This window comes from Eurosta solidaginis, chromosome 5 (genome assembly GCF_040869045.1).
Source record: "Eurosta solidaginis isolate ZX-2024a chromosome 5, ASM4086904v1, whole genome shotgun sequence".
Classification (NCBI taxonomy): Eukaryota; Metazoa; Arthropoda; class Insecta; order Diptera; family Tephritidae; genus Eurosta; species Eurosta solidaginis.
Window position 1 is genome coordinate 89,529,456 of NC_090323.1, and position 17,992 is coordinate 89,547,447.

At 37.2% G+C, this 17,992-nt stretch overlaps 1 long non-coding RNA gene across 4 annotated transcripts in view; it reads right to left on the minus strand.

Annotated features, from left to right (window-relative positions):
• LOC137252865 (uncharacterized) overlaps nt 1-17,992 on the minus strand; it is a 132,535-nt gene that overhangs the window by 81,271 nt on the left and 33,272 nt on the right. For all 4 annotated transcript variants that reach the window (XR_010953673.1, XR_010953674.1, XR_010953676.1 and 1 more), the window contains exon 3: nt 17,657-17,887. This is a non-coding gene — a long non-coding RNA (uncharacterized lncRNA). The remainder of the gene's footprint in view (nt 1-17,656; nt 17,888-17,992) is intronic.

Sequence of the window (17,992 nt, forward strand, 5' to 3'; positions counted from 1 at the left end):
CAAGCAATTTCGACAATACGTTTATGGCACACATTTTATTGTAAAGTCAGTCACAGACCTCTAGTATACCTTTTCAATATGAAAGACCCCTCTTCAAAACTTTCAAGAATTAGGCTAGAATTCACGAATACAACTTTACTATAGTTTATATAAAGGGTAAATCAAACGTTGGTGCTGATGCACTATCGCGTATTACAATCGATGAGATTAAAGAATCGAACAAACAAATTTTAGCAGTACAGACAAGATCAATGACAAAACGGCAAAACGATGAAAACGTTCTTAAGAAAACAGAAAAAAAAGACGAAAAACAACTTACTTTACACGTTTATGACAAATTTTCATTTAATTATTCGAAAAAAGTTCCGCGTATAAGAACCACAATTTTTTATGATGATAAAAGTCAAATTTCTAAAATGCATATAAGCGCACATATGCGACGCAAAAACATAGAACTACTTAATATAGATATTGGTAACGAAATAACAAACTTAGGAGAGTTACTTTCGAAGTTACAAACAGTAGCTAACAATCACCATATTAACAAAGTTGAATGGCCAAAAGATGATCTATTTTTCAATTATTGTACAATTTTAAATTTAAAACAATGCGGAAATAAAATTTTAAAAACGTTAGAAATACTACTTACAGACCCAGTAGAAACGATAACAGATGGCAATACAAAAATCAAAATCATGACAATTTATTAATGACCCCATATCAGGCCGTCACTGCGGTGTTAAAAAGCTTTACGCAAAAATTCGTCCTAAATACTTTTGGAAAAACATGACTCGTGACATTGCTAAATTCGTCAAAAGTTGTCAAAAATGTTTAGTAAACAAAGTCAAACCATAAATTAAAGAAAATTTAGTACTGACTCCAACGCCGAGTAAACCATTTGATATAGTTATTATTGATACAATCGGACCTTTACCACAATCGAGTAACGGTAACAAGTTCGCAGTTACCATTATATGCGATTTAACAAAATACCTGGTAACAATATCAGTGTCAGATAAAAGCGCAAAAACAATAGCTTCAGCAATTTTCGAGAGTTTTATTTTGATATATGGTCCTATGAAATCCATCAGGTCAGATTTAGGTACCGAATATAAGAATGAAATTCTTGCAGAACTTATGAAACTTTTGAATATCAAACATGACTTTTCAACAGCGTATCATCACCAAACAGTTGGCTCAATAGAATGTAACCATAGAGTATTTAACGAATACCTACGGGCTTATCTTAACGAAAACTTCTCTGATTGGGATATATTTAAAGTACTTTACTTTCTTACACAATACAACATACAATACTGTTTTCGACAACAATTTGAACTAATATTTGGTAGGAAGCCAGTGTTACCAAATGAACTAAAAAAAGAAAACATTGCTCCAATATATAATGTAGAGAATTACGCAAAGGAAGTGAAGTACCGTATGCAAAAACCCATGCATTGGCAAAAGAGCTCATAAATAAACACAAGGAACGTAATAAATTGTATTACGATAAAAATATACGTCCTTCAGACATTGCATTAAACGATACGGTAATAGTAGAAAAAGAACCGCGCGATAAACACGCAAGCATTTACGAGGGTCCATACGTAGTTAAGCAAATGGATGGCGTAAATTTAACAATTTTTGACAGAAAAACTAAAAAATTCAAAACAATCCATAAAAACCGTGTACAAAAAGTAACATAGACCATTTTTATCCGTACGCTAAAAGGAACACAAAAAATTTTCTATTTTATTAATATTCAAAAAAAAAACAATCCAATTATATAATTATAACTTTTTCACTTTATTATAATTACAAGTATATATATACAACATACAAAATAATTATAAAAAATAAAAAAGCAACAATTCCTTATCTAATGTAAAATTATAAAAAAAAAACAAAAAAAGAAGAATATATTGTACTTTATAGTATTTAAAACTTTACAAAACTTTAACTATAGTTTAACTAATAGTACAAAAATTAACTGAATTTTGTATCAAAACTTTATACATAATCTGTATATACAATATATTATATCATATAACTAATATTTGCATAATGCAATGCAATGCAAAACAAAAATATCTTTTTCAATAACATTGTATAAATAAATTTAATCAGCATTAATTAAAACTCTTTTTACATATTAAATAAGTTCAATAGCATTGTATAAATAAATTGAATTACCACATATTAAAACTATTTTACATATTAAATATTAAATAATTCCAATAACATTGTACAAATAAATGTACTTATTATTAATTGAAACATAAGCTGATATGTGTTTGAATTCATCCATTTAAAACATCTTACACATCAATTGATTTTGGGCAAGAAGAAGCCGGCAGAATTGATCACCTTGCCGACTCCATCTTTTCCTAAGGAGGTTGATGTAATGGCACCCTACGGTCAAACTCAACACATAAAGCACACATCAGCTGATGTCGAAAATGCAACCCGGCGTGTGAGCGGCTTGCACAAGAGATTCATATTTTAATCATTAATTTTTCACACACGATTGAAGACAACACGTTAAAACTAAGAAGTGTTAAATATATATAAAACAAACATTAATAAAAACAACTAAAAACATTTTATTAAACAATTTAAAAACAAATTAACAATACTCCTTTGCAATGCGTTTGCATTGCTCGTTTTTTAACGACCGTGATCACGACACGATGACCATCGAACAGAGTTGCCAAAAGTAAAATATTGCATACAAATAACTGATAATACAATTTTACTATGGCGACTCTGATAAAATGCAACCGCGCACTGGTTTTATGTATACATACTATAGTATACAGAAATATTAGTTTCATTATTCACATAAATGCTAAATAACATAAGAATATTCGTAGTATAAAATATAAAAGTTGTATTGCCCCTATTCATTTACTTTCACTTTAAATTAAATTCCTCCGATAATGATTTCCGACACTTTTTAGTACTTTGGCATATGATCCTCTGTGTGTGCTCCATGCAGTACTACAGTGAAGTACTTTGGAAAGTACTCTCACGTATGTACTCTATGGAATACTCACAAGCAAAGCGAGAGTGGGATCACCTACTCCTCTCCTAGGACATCGCAATGTTAATTGGATCACATTTTTTGTATGAATACAGATTAGTTTTGGAACACTCCTATACTCTTAAAGGATTATTCCTTACACTATTTATGGAGTACTCGCATTTTTTGAAGGGAAGTTGTAGGGTCTTAAGAGTCCAAAGATACGAAAACCCGGTTTTTACCCGTATCTTAAGATTGTGAGGGTGTCCGGAAAATTTCGTGTATGCAGTCTTGGTTAGCTCTTCAAGATCTACTAGAAAAATACCATCATTTCCCAGGTTTACACTTCATTATAATATTAAAACTAAATGCAAATATTCGTTGCTTTTGAAATTCGGCTTATAAATTGCACATGGAACAACTAAAAACTCTCCTGAATTAAAAAACAAATGTCTTAGTACATCTAAAGCATGGGCCCCCTCAGAAACCTCGGACCCGGGGGAATTCCCCCATTCCCCCTCCCCTCTCGTCGGGCGTAAGTAACCGCTGTTCGGCTTTTTGATATGGTAGATATGGTGAATATGATGAAGGCATTCAAAAAGCACGATGGAGCATACAAATATTAGTAACGTCCCCTGGTAAGTCTACTATCGCCCATATCTTCAAATCGACCAGAGCCATATTTCAGAGCAGAGCTTCCCAATGCAGCCGGTTCTATGCACCGGAGCGACACGGGATTTTTCCCGACCAAGGGCTGTCATTTCAGTGTAACCCCATTTAATTTGTTGCGTCTCTCCCACAAATTATCATCCTCCCAGCAGACCCTTGCAGGGGGAAAAGAATATTTTTAGGACGGTCACACTCTTGTCAGTATGTCACGTGCAAGGGATGGTTGCATCGGATAGGTTGTTCTGGACGTCCTTTTAACTTTTATAAATCTTTTGTGGCTCCTTGCTGTGTTCGCCCAAGGGCGTCCCGTAGTCTTCGCCTAAATCACTGCCGGGACGACCCCTCTTAGAAACACTTTCTTTGATCTGGAAAAACTTATTTCTTACATTTTGATGTTGTTTTGCCCGGGGCGTGAACCACGGCGATGCTGATGGTTAGCTAACCAAATATTCGCTCCGGCTTCCGGAGTGATATCGATCGATGAGACCCACCTTCGCTAGCTGGTTTTACACACCTTAAAAAAAAATAAATGTAAGGCGCTATAACCGCCGAAGAGATCTAAGGCCGAGCTTCTCTTCCAATTTGGGTCGTGCTCCTCTTGATTTTCCCTACAAATTGGCCGGACGGGACCTACATGTTTTATGCCGACTCCGAACGGCATCTGCAAGGCAGATGAGTTTTCACTGAGAGCTTTTCATGGCAGAAATACACTCGGAGCGCTTTCGAAACACTGCCGAGGGGCGACACCGCTTAGAAAAATTTTCTTCTAATTGAAAAACCTTTTTTCTAAAATGTGTATGTTTTTTTGCCCGGGGTGCGAACCCAGGGTATACGGTGTGGTAGGCGGAGCACGCTACCATCACACCACGGTGGCCGCCACACTTTGGTAGTGGAATTATCCTTGCCTATTGGAATGACGTAGGACTTCAGTTACAAATTGAGAACGTGTAGTTTACTCCCTCATCACCAAGGTGCCTAGGAATCGGCATGGCTATACAACCTGGGACAATTGACTTGGTGGGCTTGGCCTTTTTAATGGCTTCCTTAACCTCGGTTGAGATTTCATATATGAGGGTCCTGGCCCTTATCGTGATGAGCTCGGCTGTGAAATAAACAACAATGTTTTCGGCAATCATATAATGTTGCTATATGGGTGTTTAGTTGCCTCTTATAACAGGCATACCTGCGCGCCTATATTCTTAGCCCTCTAACCCGCTACTTGTTTGCTTCGTGTCTCCGATATGGTGCCGAGCTGAGACGAAAAATACACCGAAGGAAAATATAGGCCTGTCGAAACGCCGCACTCAGAACTGTCATGGGATATCTTCTTATATTACTGAAACATCATCCACACAGTAAGGCGACACATCACACCAATCTACTTTTCAATTACAATGAGAAACCAACGCCTTTAAAACCCCTCTCATTATGGTCCACCTCTGTTGAAACAGCAAGTTTCTTTGGACTCCCGTTAGAGGAAATTGATGACAATGTGATGATTTGGTTGGTAGCACCTATTGGGTGGGGCGAAGCTCTGCTACAGCAACAACAGAGCAGATGATGATTTATAACTTTAACTATCATATCGCGTCTTGCACATAAATAATTTTAAATATTTTTTAGGTTCTCAGACAAGAAAACAAAGATGATCTCGACTACTACATTGAATTCTTAGATGAAGATATCGACGCGGAACAGTTCAGATCTGCTAGCCAGCCATTAGAAGCCATGGGCGCTACCGATGCAAATAGTTTTAAAATAGTTTTCGATGTAGTCCTTTCACCACCATTAGGTACCAATGAAGGTATTATTCAATTTGTAGAGAAAAAATCATGGGCCATGTTTTAATAAAACGACGTATTAAAAAATAAAATGATGCAAATGACAACGCTTCTGCTTTAATCGCAGCATCCCAAAATTTAACTAATGCTTATTGTGCTGCATCCAAAAATGAAAAGCAAACAGTTTTGCCACCTAAATTGCTGATGAAATATTTAAACTCGATGTTGATCTTCAGCTATCAGCTAGACAATATATGCATACTATTTTGATAAATTTGCAAATCGAGCAGCTAAATCGAAACGTCCAATGCGACTAGTATATACTATTTGCGAGTTTACCTTTTTATTTAACACTGTATGAACTTTAACCTATGTCAATAAATGCAATTTAAATACATTTTTCTTGGCTTTATTCCATAATTATTTATTTTTTTTTTTATTATTTCTTTCTATACAAGATGTATCAATATAGAAGTATTATAATAGAATGTTGTCCCTATATGCACCTGTGCAACAAGCTTACATAGGTGGGACCATAATTAATTTAACGCTGCGAAATAGATTTCAAAATTTCGCCTTATTTCATCTGTACTCCTTTTTGGCATATTTCTTTCGCTTGAAGTTAACGTATAATTGCTTCCTATTATTTGGTCAATTTCAGCATCCGAAATCGCGTCAAAACTACTTTTTGTGTGCATATTTTATGTGCGTAAAAAATTATGCACACATATGCAAGCGAGCACTACTTGAACGGCTGCAGCTGGCGCTCGGTGTATGACCGAAAATAAAACACGGAAACGATTTGCCAGAATTCCAAAAGTGTTTTCGACAACACGCCTGTTTCACGAAACCATGTTATTCAGCCCTATTCTGCATTTCGACTTGGATTGGAATTTTTTCGATTTGGCGATTTTGGTATTCTGTGTTCCAATCTCTTTCGATCCAACTTCGAATCGTTCGATTTTGTGTATTCTGCATTTCGATCGTAGTTCCGTTTTTCTACGTTGAAAATTTGTTGGTTTTCTTTTTATTTTTTTATTAATTTATAACAGAATTTTAGCAAAAATATAAGTAAAACTTGTTGAGAAACGTAAAAGGTTTGATTATGATTGTTTTTTATACGTTTCCAGGTCAAAAACAACATGTTGATGTCGAAGTCCTTGGACGTATTTGCCCCGCAAAAGTATCTAACACATACTTGAAAGCATCCTTGTTAAGTCGAAAGTTTTTTTGAACCTAAATAAGAAAATAAGTCATTAAACTTTACCACTTTTAAGTTCAATTTCTTACAATTCGTCACTCATCTCAAATGGATTACATAAATTTCGCAATATTTGCCTTTCCATTCTCGCCTGGCAGTTTTCGTATGCGTTGCTTTCCAACTCTATAAATAATGCCGCGGCTATTGATTCCATTATAATAGACAGCTATATGTTGTGTCCGTTCGTTGGGTCCAGTTATATGCCAAAGCAAGCTGCCTGCGTAGAGGAAGGTGAAGCGAAAACGTAAACAATTTTTGCGGAAAGAATAAATAAACTTTTATAAAGTATTTTAGGCCAGTGCAATGAAATTAGCATCCTTAAAATTCAGAAAATGTCAACTATATTCGTGCAGGAATCCGTTTTAACAAAACTTGGTGGCCACGGCAGGGAATTGGCCAAAACAACGACAAAAACACACTTACAATTATGAAAGCAGTTCACTCAAAAAAATATAACACTGCGGCAATATTTTCTATTGCTTTTTTTTGTACAAAATTGCGTGGATAATAAAATATAAACGTTTTTCAGTATTTTTTACAAATTTTCTTTAATTTATTTTGTTCCAATGTTCACACATTCCGTACCAACAGCTGATTTCGAAAAATTATTTGCTCTTCCTCTTCTCTTTACGATTCCGTCGTAATGCAGAATACCAAACTTCGATTAGAGCGGAGCGTAGAATGGGAACGTAATCGAAATGCAGAATAGGGGTGACTATATTTAATTTCGGAATCTGTAAGTCTCAGATGAGAGTAAGACTTCATTAAATACTCCTTGAGAGCAAATGCGTCATCGGCTAATAGTGCATATGGTGATAAAGTTAATGAAAGCGGATCAAAATTTGGAGGAGGTATTTTAACTCCATTTCTTTCTATAGCGTATTTCAATTCCGAGTTTAGCCAAATTCCTGCGTCTCCTACTCTTCTGTCAACATCGACATCTGCATAAATAAAACGGCAATTGGCATCTGCGACTGCCATCCATCAATACAAATGAATGATATCCTTTATAATTAAAGTATGAAGATCCACTTTTCCTCATCGTCAGTATCTTACAATGCTTCTCTGAAAAGTGTCATTATAGCTTGTAATTGAACTCCTTAATAATAAATATATTTTAATTTACCATCTAAAGCACCGATGCAATTCGGAAATCCCCACATCTCATAAAAATCCTTCGCAATATTCAGCCAGTCCTCTTCCATTGCTGGAAATTTTAAATACTCCTCGTTTAAAACTAAATATAGTGCAGGAATAGATTCTTTTTAAATTTGTCGATTGCTGAATGCGGAATGGCAATTGAAGAGACATTTGGCTTTCACCTATGATGTGTACTGGGTTTCATACCGGCAAAGCTATCATTTTTTTTCTTCCAAAATTCCATTCTTTATTTTAAATAAAGCAATGCACTAATTTAATGTATGTCCATTCCCTATTGCAAATAAATTAATTCACTAACTTAAATACAGATAACTTCATTGTGAATAGTATCAATCATTGATTGTCAATATCCCATTACTGTAATTTATGAAGTGTCAAAAATGAGTAGAATGCAAGAAAGAAAATTGATAGAAAGGGAAGAAGGTATCCGCTTCTGGTCAAAGGAAGCCTATATATACAGGTTTTTCAGCTGAAAACCGTCTCTTGTTCCTGTTTTCCAGCCAGCGGTAAGATCATACACGTGATCCAACTTTTGTTTGTCGGTACGGATTTTTGCCAACAGTCGATACGGTTTTTACAGTCGCGTTAGTGTAAAGAAAATCTTTTCGAAAAGTCGCGTTGACCGTACACACAAAAAAATTAAATTAAGTAAAATAATAAATAAAGCAAAAAAAAAATCCGAGTACGCAAACATAAATGTAACTTTACACAATATTGTTGAGGTCGGGAGCCAACCATCATTTGGAATTGGAGAAGGGTATTGCAAGTTGCCCAGAGGACACGCAGCCAGCAGCTAAGTGGTCATGGGAATTGGATTCCTGAGTTTTTTTCTTTTTCTTGGTGTTTATATATTGGATTTTTATGCGATTAGCAAACTATACCAAATAGACATAGGTAGCAAATTTAGGACAGAAATTTGCTAAGAAACCGAAAGGTAGAAAGAAAATTATTTGTTTGCAAAAATTAACTTGAAGGGAAATAGGAATAAAGAAAGAAAAAGCAATGTAAGAAGTTTTTTCTTTCTCTCAGAAAATATTTAATGTCCAAAAAAAACAATCTTTTCTAACTCTCATAGTATATGTACGTATGTATGATAAACCTAGAGAACAGGTACAGTTAGGCTCAAACTGAACTTCAAGTCGTGCTCAGTAGAAACTGAAAAGGGTTATCATAAAGATAAGAGAGTTTTTTCTGTTATATATGCGTGTCGTTCATTCATTTATACATAGATATCTACAATCCTATTGTATATATTGTAACGATTTTGCTGCAAATCCCCTTATTTTCAATCCTCTGCTAAGTTCGAATGACTAAACTGTTGAATAAATAACTCCAATATTGAATAATGTAAAAATGGCCTTTATTAAAGTACTTAACAATGACACTTATACTTTGCTACTCGCTGGCTTAATAACCAAACTGATTGATAAATCAAATTGAAATCTACTATTGGCTGCCAGATCGCGTGCTTAATCAATAACTGATTGATTCCCCAACTCAAACTGAATTACTTCTTACTCGCCTGCCCCGCTTTTATAGTTTACGCTGCATACTTCTAGGCTCTTCGATTTCCACAAGTTACTAGTTAGTTTGGGCTACAAAATCGCCAGCCACAACTACGTGCACAAATTATTGCTCTCTCTTGTGACAACTCAGATAAGATATATGCATGTGTTTGTGCATTGCCGCTCCGATGCTCGTATACGAACATATGTGTAGACGCAATTATTTATTCGTTTATGTAGATACATAATGATTGAATTATTGATGTGAATGTTTGTAGTTTACAGTCTCTCGAGTACACGTAGGCGTATAAGTAAATGCATCTGTGTGTGACATCCCTTTCGGCTGCCTTATATATGTGTATACACGATTTGATTATTGACGTAAATACTGCTTGGCATGGCCTTAGCATCGCCTTAGTGATGGTATAGCTTAGTGTTGCTAATATCCGTGACACTGCCCTCCACCTAAGTCTGATCGTCCCGATCAGACAAATCTCCCGATCTAACTGCCGCTAGCATCTCCAAATGTACCACTCTTCTAATCCGTGGTTTTCCAGTGGTTTGTATGCGGTAGATGGTATCACTGATCTTCTTCACAACTTTGTACGGGCCTTCCCAACTGCACCGAAATTTGGCTGGAACACCTTTCCGCCGGTGAGGGTTGTTTAACAGTACCAAATCTCCCGCCAAGAAACCTTCCGAATTAAAGTTCTTGTCATGCCAGTGTTTCATCTTACTACTCATTACCCTGGGCCGTTCCTTCACACTCTGTTGTTTGGTCAATGAACCACTTCGTAGAGCTTGCGCTGGACGGATTTGCTTTGAATATTCGGTATCGTTCCCACACTTCACAAGAGTAGTGCGCTCCGGCTTGAAACTACACTCGTATTCTTTCTCGGAAATTCGTTGCTTCGTTTTCCTGCGTCTTTTAGGTTTTGTCAATGCCAGTGTTTCTCTCGCAGGTACTTTTGATTTTGATTTATTAGGCCCATTCGGTCTATCAACCTTTGCCTTTGACTTTCGTGGTCTTTGTCGAGTCTTTTCCACCAATACCCGATTACTGCTGAACCCTTTTTCCAAACTAAAGTTAAGTGGTATGTCCTGGTTCTTATAGCGCATAATTTTCCTCCGCATATCGATCCTGACGTCATGGTAAACTAAGAAGTCCACTCCCAATATGACTTCATCAACGATCTCCGCCACAACGAATTTGTGTAGAACCATGACTTTTCCAATTAATACCTCACATACCACTTCGCCTTGGACTTGATTATACTCGCCTGTGACCGTACGCAACCTTGCTCCAGGTAATGACTTTACTCTCCTATAGACCAAATCAGATCGAATTAAGGAATGAGATGCCCCCGTATCTACAGTCAGTACACGCTCTTTACCATCCACATTCCCTCTGATGGTAAGACTGCTTGATTTCCTTCCAATCTGCGACACAGATATCACAGGACATTCAATAGCCGGGGCAGGTTTTTGTTATTTACATCCGACACGCTCTTGCTCATTTCCGCCAGCTTTGCGTTTCCGGCCACCCACATTGTTGAAACTATTAGGACCAAGATCGCAATGACGTGCAATGTGACCTGGATTGCCGCACTTGAAACATTTCATAACTCCGGCATTTTTCTGTTGTGATCCCTTCAGAGCTTCCAAAATTGTTTCTACCCACTCCGGCCTTTCTACTTCCACAAGAAGAGCTTTGTATGCTGGTTTACTCAATAATGACGCCGTTTCCTGAGTCAATGCATGGGATACCGTTTCAGAAAATGTTTGCTTTGGGTTCGCGTATGTGGCTCGCTTCGTTTCGACGTCCCGTATGCCATTTATAAAGCTCTGAATCATCACTCTTTCCGTGTATTCCACGGGTGCATCCGCATTTGCAAGATGAGCCAATCTTTCAATGTCCGAAGCAAACTCCTGCAAAATCTCGTTAGCTTTTTGGTAGCGGTTTTGAAATTCTATTTGAAATATCTGTTTCCTGTGTTCGCTTCCGTATCGCCGTTCTACAGCAGCCATCAATGCGTCATAACTGTTCCGATCGTACTCTGGAATAGTCTGTAAGATTTCCGCGGCAGGCCCTTTCAGTGCCACGAACAGAGCTGCAACTTTATCTTCAGCATTCCATTGGTTCACTGCTGCGGTCTTCTCAAACTGTAGCTTAAAGACCTGAAAAGGAACAGAACCGTCAAAGGATGGTGTCTTTACCTTTGGATTACTCGTTGAAACTGCAGGGCGATTTAGGTGCAACTGCTCGATACGTCCTCTCAAAGCATCTACCTCGGCCTCGATTTTTTCTTCAAACTGTAAACTTTTTGTATCTTGCGCCTCCAACTTCGAGGAAATTCGTCCTTCTTGCTCTTCCAGTTGAGCAGAGATCTGCGATGATATCTGTGCTGAAATTTGCGCCAACATTTCGGATATCCGTGTTTCTTGTGCTTCTATCTTCGATGTTATTTCTGACGACATTTCTGCAATATGTGTCTCCTGTGATTCCATCTTGGATGCCATATATGTTTTCTGTTCTTCCAGTTGAGTTTCCATCTTGGATGTTATACGTGTCTCCTGCGATTCCAGCTGAGATGACATGTTGGTGGATATTTGCGATGACATTTTTGTTATACGTGCCTCTTGCGCTTCCAGTTGGGATGCCAATTGCGACGACATTGATGCTACTGTCGATGTTTGTGCAGATATTGCAACCAATATCATGTTCAAGTCTGTGTTGGTAACCGTCTGCGATGTTTCGTTTTTCTCTTGAATTTTTGTTGTTGTTTCGTCCCCATAAGGATAAAAGACAAACTCGTCCACATCAATTCCTTGCGACTCCATTACCTCTCGCAGCCGTGCTTGAAGTTCGATCTTATTGCCGGTTGTATTTAATCCACGGTTCTCCAACTCCTTTTTCAGTTGCTGGATCTTTAATTCACTGAACTTTGCCATGTCCAAGTTGTATTCCCAATCTTCGGAATTTATTCAACAATTCCTCTTCTGACACCAATTGCAACGATTTTGCTGCAAATCCCCTTATTTGCAATCCTCTGCTAAGTTCGAATCACTAAACTGTTAAATAAATAAGTCCAATATTGAATAATGTAAAAATGGCCTTTATTAAAGTACTTCACAATGACACTTATACTTTGCTACTCGCTGGCTTAATAACCAAACTGATTGATAAATCAAATTGAACTCTACTATTGGCCGCCAGATCGCGTGCTTAATCAATAACTGATTGATTGCTCAACTCAAACTGAATTACTTCTTACTCGCCTGTCCCGCTTTTATAGTTTACGCTGCATACTTCTAGGCTCTTCGATTTCCACAAGTTACTAGTTAGTTTGGGCTACAAAATCGCCCGCCCCAACTACGTGCACAAATTATTGTTCTCTCTCTTGTGACAACTCAGATAAGATATATGCATGTGTTTGTGCATTTCCGCTCCGATGCTCGTATACGAACATATGTGTAGACGCAATTATTTATTCGTTTATGTAGATACATAATGATTGAATTATTGATGTGAATGTTTGTAGTTTACAGTCTCTCGAGTACACATAGGCGTATAAGTAAATGCATCTGTGTGTGACATCTCTTTCGGCTGCCTTATATATGTGTATACATGATTTGATTATTGACGTAAATACTGCTTGGCATGGCCTTAGCATCGCCTTAGTGATGGTATAGCTTAGTGATGCTAATATCCGTGACAATATATAATCTCCAAAGCCGCTCATCCAGGCTGCAACGAGGGAAGCGCTTCACTTCGGAATCAGTACATAACAACGTGAGTATTTGAAATTATATAAAACAGTTTTGCCTTTTAAATTTTATATACTTGTTTTATTAACATTATCTAATGGAAAAAAATTTTGGTTGTAAAATATTGCCACGATTAAATATCAATTTTTTTCTAGCACCCTAATATACATAATTTTCTGCGCACGAACATACACATGTGCATAGTTACATAAGCAAGTGACTTTCTTTTGACCGCCGCTCTGAATAGCATAAGCTAGAACGAGCGAAGAGTAGTTTAAATTGTAGGAGAGAGCCTTTTCTTTTGGCAATATACATTTTGCTTACTCTCTCTAATTCCGAAAATTAATTTTATAAATTTTGTTTGTTTTGATTTGAAGTTTCTACTTCTTTCATATTGAGGTAAGCCTATATAAAATTAGAAGTCAAGTATTACAACAAAAACATAGGCATGTAGATATAAGGTCAATCACACTTTTTGAATATATGTACGTTATCTGTGGAAATAAACGAATTTTTGTATTGATCAGAGGAAAATGATCGTTTAAGTTCTTTTCTATCTCTGTCTGAACCCGAAGGTGACGTAAGTTGTAGGAAGGCGGGGCTTTCACCCATTTTTAAAATTTCCCCACAGAAATGAAAGCCATGGATAGGGAGGGCAACGGGCAGTTTCACCATCTAAAGCTGCCAGGATTTTAAATGGTAAGGATCTGTAGTGTGGCTAATCACTCAACGTGATTTTGTTGTTGTTATCTTTTTTTTTAATGTAGTTAATTTTTTGGTAATTGAATTAGTCAGTCCGCTAGTGTGCACAATTTTTTTTGTATGGCCTACTTGTGTAGACTCACTAGTGTTACCATTCTTTCTTGAATCCCACGGCAATGGCTGAAACTCCGGGCTGGACAAAGAGCAAGGTGCACACGGTGGGGTAACACAGAGAAGGTGGATGTCTGTGGAGGAGCTTTCCAAGCTGCACAGGAGCGATCCATTACAAAAATGCCGCCCAACGTGGGGCCCACTAAACGTGGGAGCTCCGAAGTTTTTCTTGATATTTATGGCAAATTTTTTTAAAAATTCACTTATACCATTTTTCACGGAATGCCTTTGTAGTTGTTTAGTGCATTTATAATTGCCCGTGAAAATATATTGATGCTCGTTATACCTTAAGGGAATTACGATTTGCCTTATTGTATATTGGAATGCAGTTAAAATACGGACTTATTGTGCGTTTTACTGACCGATACAATTCAGGTGAAAGGTTCATTACTTTTAAACTTCGAACCAAAGTTCGATGTGTCAGATTTTTTGGGGTCATATCTTGAGAATAATACGGAATATGACCACAAGTCAAATTTTTTTTCAATTAATTTTTATTTCACACGCTATCCTTACCTTTACAATATTTATGCCTTCTTACAACTTTACGAAACCTTTGGACAGAAGAGAAATACATATCTTGTTATATCTTTTGTGGAGAGTAAACTAAAACAAAAATTATAAAAACAAATAAAATAATATAAATAATTTTTTTGTAAAGCTAGTGAAGATAGAAATTGTCAATATGTCTGTACGCTACAGCAACGAAAACTTGCCTAGAAATTCCGGTCAGTTTTGTATACCCTGTCAGGAATATATTGGGAAAAACTACGAGATTTTGCAAACCGCTTGTAGTCACTTATTTCACCGTGCGTGTCTACTAAATTGGCTTAAAAATAACCAAGCTTGCCCACAGTGCAGAGCGACTTGCAACTCTAAGCAATGTACAAACCCGAATACCTCCGTAATGGGTACCCGATCGAAAACTACGTCTCAAAGAGGAATGTCTACTAATGCAACCCAGGCAACTGTACCACAAACTGGTGGTCATCAACAACAACAACAACAACAGCAAAAAGAGATGCAACCTCCGCAACAGCAAACATCTTCGGAACACAATACCGGTAATCCCTCAGCGACTGCAAATGCTGCCCCAGAAAACACTGACCTTAATGAAAGCCGCATTCGAAGCATAGTTACCGCTGTCTTATCTGCTAGGCAAGCTTCAGCATTAGAAGAGTTCGAAAGTAGGGTATCTCAACTTATTAAAGATAGGATTCAAAGCTCGTTAGCTAGCGTTCATATAGATAACCCAAACAACAATGAGGCTAGCATTCCGCCTCAGCAACCCTATAATGTCAATAGGCCGCAGGATAGCCCAGTTTCTTAAATAGGCCCCCCTTACTTCCTGGGAACGATCATTTCAGACTAAGTGATATGTCTAGTGTGACTCACGCTGGCAAAATATCCCAACTTATTTCCAGCTGGGATATCAAATTTTACGGATCAAAAAAATTGACCGTAGAAAACTTTATTTACAGGATAGAATCTCAAGTTGTCGACGCTTTAGCGGGAAATTTTAACGTATTGTGTGAACATGCACAGATTCTCTTTACGAAGGAAGCTGGAAGGACTGGTATTGGCGCTATCGCAGATCAGTCCAATGTGTTACTTGGCCAGGTTTATGTGAGGCCCTAAGATTAAATTTCGAGGAACATAGAACCGATACTGATATCAAAGAAGCGATGAGAGCTAGGAGACAAGGTAATACAGAAAGTTTTGACGAATACAAAACCGTGGTATTAAAGATAGCTGAAAGCCTAAAGAACCCAATTAGTGAACTGGAATTGGTAGAGATGTTACAAAGAGGACTGCGTCCTAGAGTCAGGCAACAGCTTTTGTATGTGACTGTTAACTCAGTTGCACAACTACGAATGCTGTGCTTAAAAGGAGAAACGCTTTTGCAGGAAAAAAAATAATTCATCTAATCAAACCCGAACTATTTCTAAACCAAATTTTAGCAAAAAACAAGTAAGCGAAGTAGAATTCGAAGAAGACTTGGATGGCAGTGATGCGATACCTCCTGCTGCAGATGCTAACGAATTGGCAGCTGTCAGCTGTAAGAAAAACAGATTCCAAACAGATACCATTTTTTGCTACGGCTGTGAAGTTGATCGTAGCAACTGATGAAGACACTACGTATGTGTCGAAACAATTGTTTTGCTCTTGTATTTTTAATTTAATAAAGACAAAAACAATAAATATATTGTTTAATCGACTTTAAGGTGTATCAATTTTATATTGTCGTGTGTGTGAGTCGTTTACCGCTCTAAACTAACTATTTAGTTGGCTGTGGACTTGTTGGAGTTTATAAACCAAATTGTAAAGCTTGTAGTCCGAAAAACTCGAATGTGAGCGAAGGCTCCATGACGAACCTTCGCAAGGACAAGTAAGCGAAGTAGAATTCGAAGAAGACTTGGATGGCAGTGAAGCGATACCTCCTGCTGCAGATGCTAACGAATTGGCAGCTGTAAGAAAAACAGATTCCAAAATCATATGTTGGAATTGTAGGCAAGAAGGCCACAGGTATTTCGACTGCGTCGCAGCACGTACCATTTTTTGCTACGGCTGTGGACTTGTTGGAGTTTATAAACCAAATTGTAAAGCTTGTAGTCCGAAAAACTCGAATGTGAGCGAAGGCTCCATGACGAACCTTCGCAAGGACAAATAAAAATTTACCTGGATGAAGATAATAAAAATAGGCAGGGACTAAACGTGACTGGAAAAGAGTCTACCCAAAAAGTATTTAAAATAATACCATATAATGAACGAATTAGAATTTATAAAGAAAAACGCAATGAGATTTTAGGCAGTAAGGATAGGAGTGATACAAAACGATCTGCTTTGCGTGTGAGTGATTTTTGGCGGAAAGTTAAAACCAATCGTAAAAATGTTAGTAACCTCGTCTATTCAATTACTAACAAAGAAAATGATCTTAGGCCATATGCAGAAGTAGTTATTGAAGGTAGGAGACTCCTGGGATTGTTAGACAGTGGAACGCAGGTGTCTTGTTTAGGTAATAACTTAGCTAAAGAAATCTGTGATCAGCACAAATTGTCTACACACGCTGCTACGATAAGTACGGCAGATGGTCGAAATCAAATAGTATATGGCACGATTTACTTCCGGTATCGTTCAAAGGTCAAACAAAAAGCATTAAATTTTATGTTGTGCGAAGCATAGCCCAAGATTTAATACTTGGCGTTGATTTTTGGAAAGAATTTAACATATCACTACACCTTATCGCGCAAATAGACGTAGATGATAAAACAGAAGAGCCTGAAAATGCCAATAAACACGATCTCACGGAACAGCAAGCCATAAAGTTGAAAAATGTTATAAATACCTTTCCTTCTTAGGGAGAACTTCTCTAACTGAGCACGTAATAGAAATTGAAGCAAACGTTAAATCAACGAAACAAAGGTACTTTCCTATATCCCCAGCCATAGAAAAACTGGTACATAAAGATATCGATGAGATGCTAAAGCTAGGGGTAATTGAAGAAGCACCAAATAGTCCTTGGGCAAGTCCCATAGTGTTAGTACGAAAGCCAACGAAAGTTAGATTGTGTCTCGATGCTAGAAAAGTAAACAGTGTAACAGTAAAATATGCATACCCTTTACCGCATATCGACGGAATATTAAGTCGATTGCCGAAAGCTGAGTTCATATCTTCACTGGATTTGAGACGATCTTTCTGGTAAATACCCTTGTCGGAAAAATCTCGTGATTTGGCATGCTTTACTGTTCCGAATAGATCATTATACAGATACCGCGTGATGCCCTTTGGCCTGTGTAATGCACCACAAGCCCTTTGTCGTCTAATGGATCACGTGATACCAGCAAACCTGAAAGATGAAGTTTTTTTTATTTGGATGACCTCCTTATTATTTCAAATAGCTTTGAAAAACATATATCTGTATTATCTGAAGTTGCATATCAACTTCGAAGGG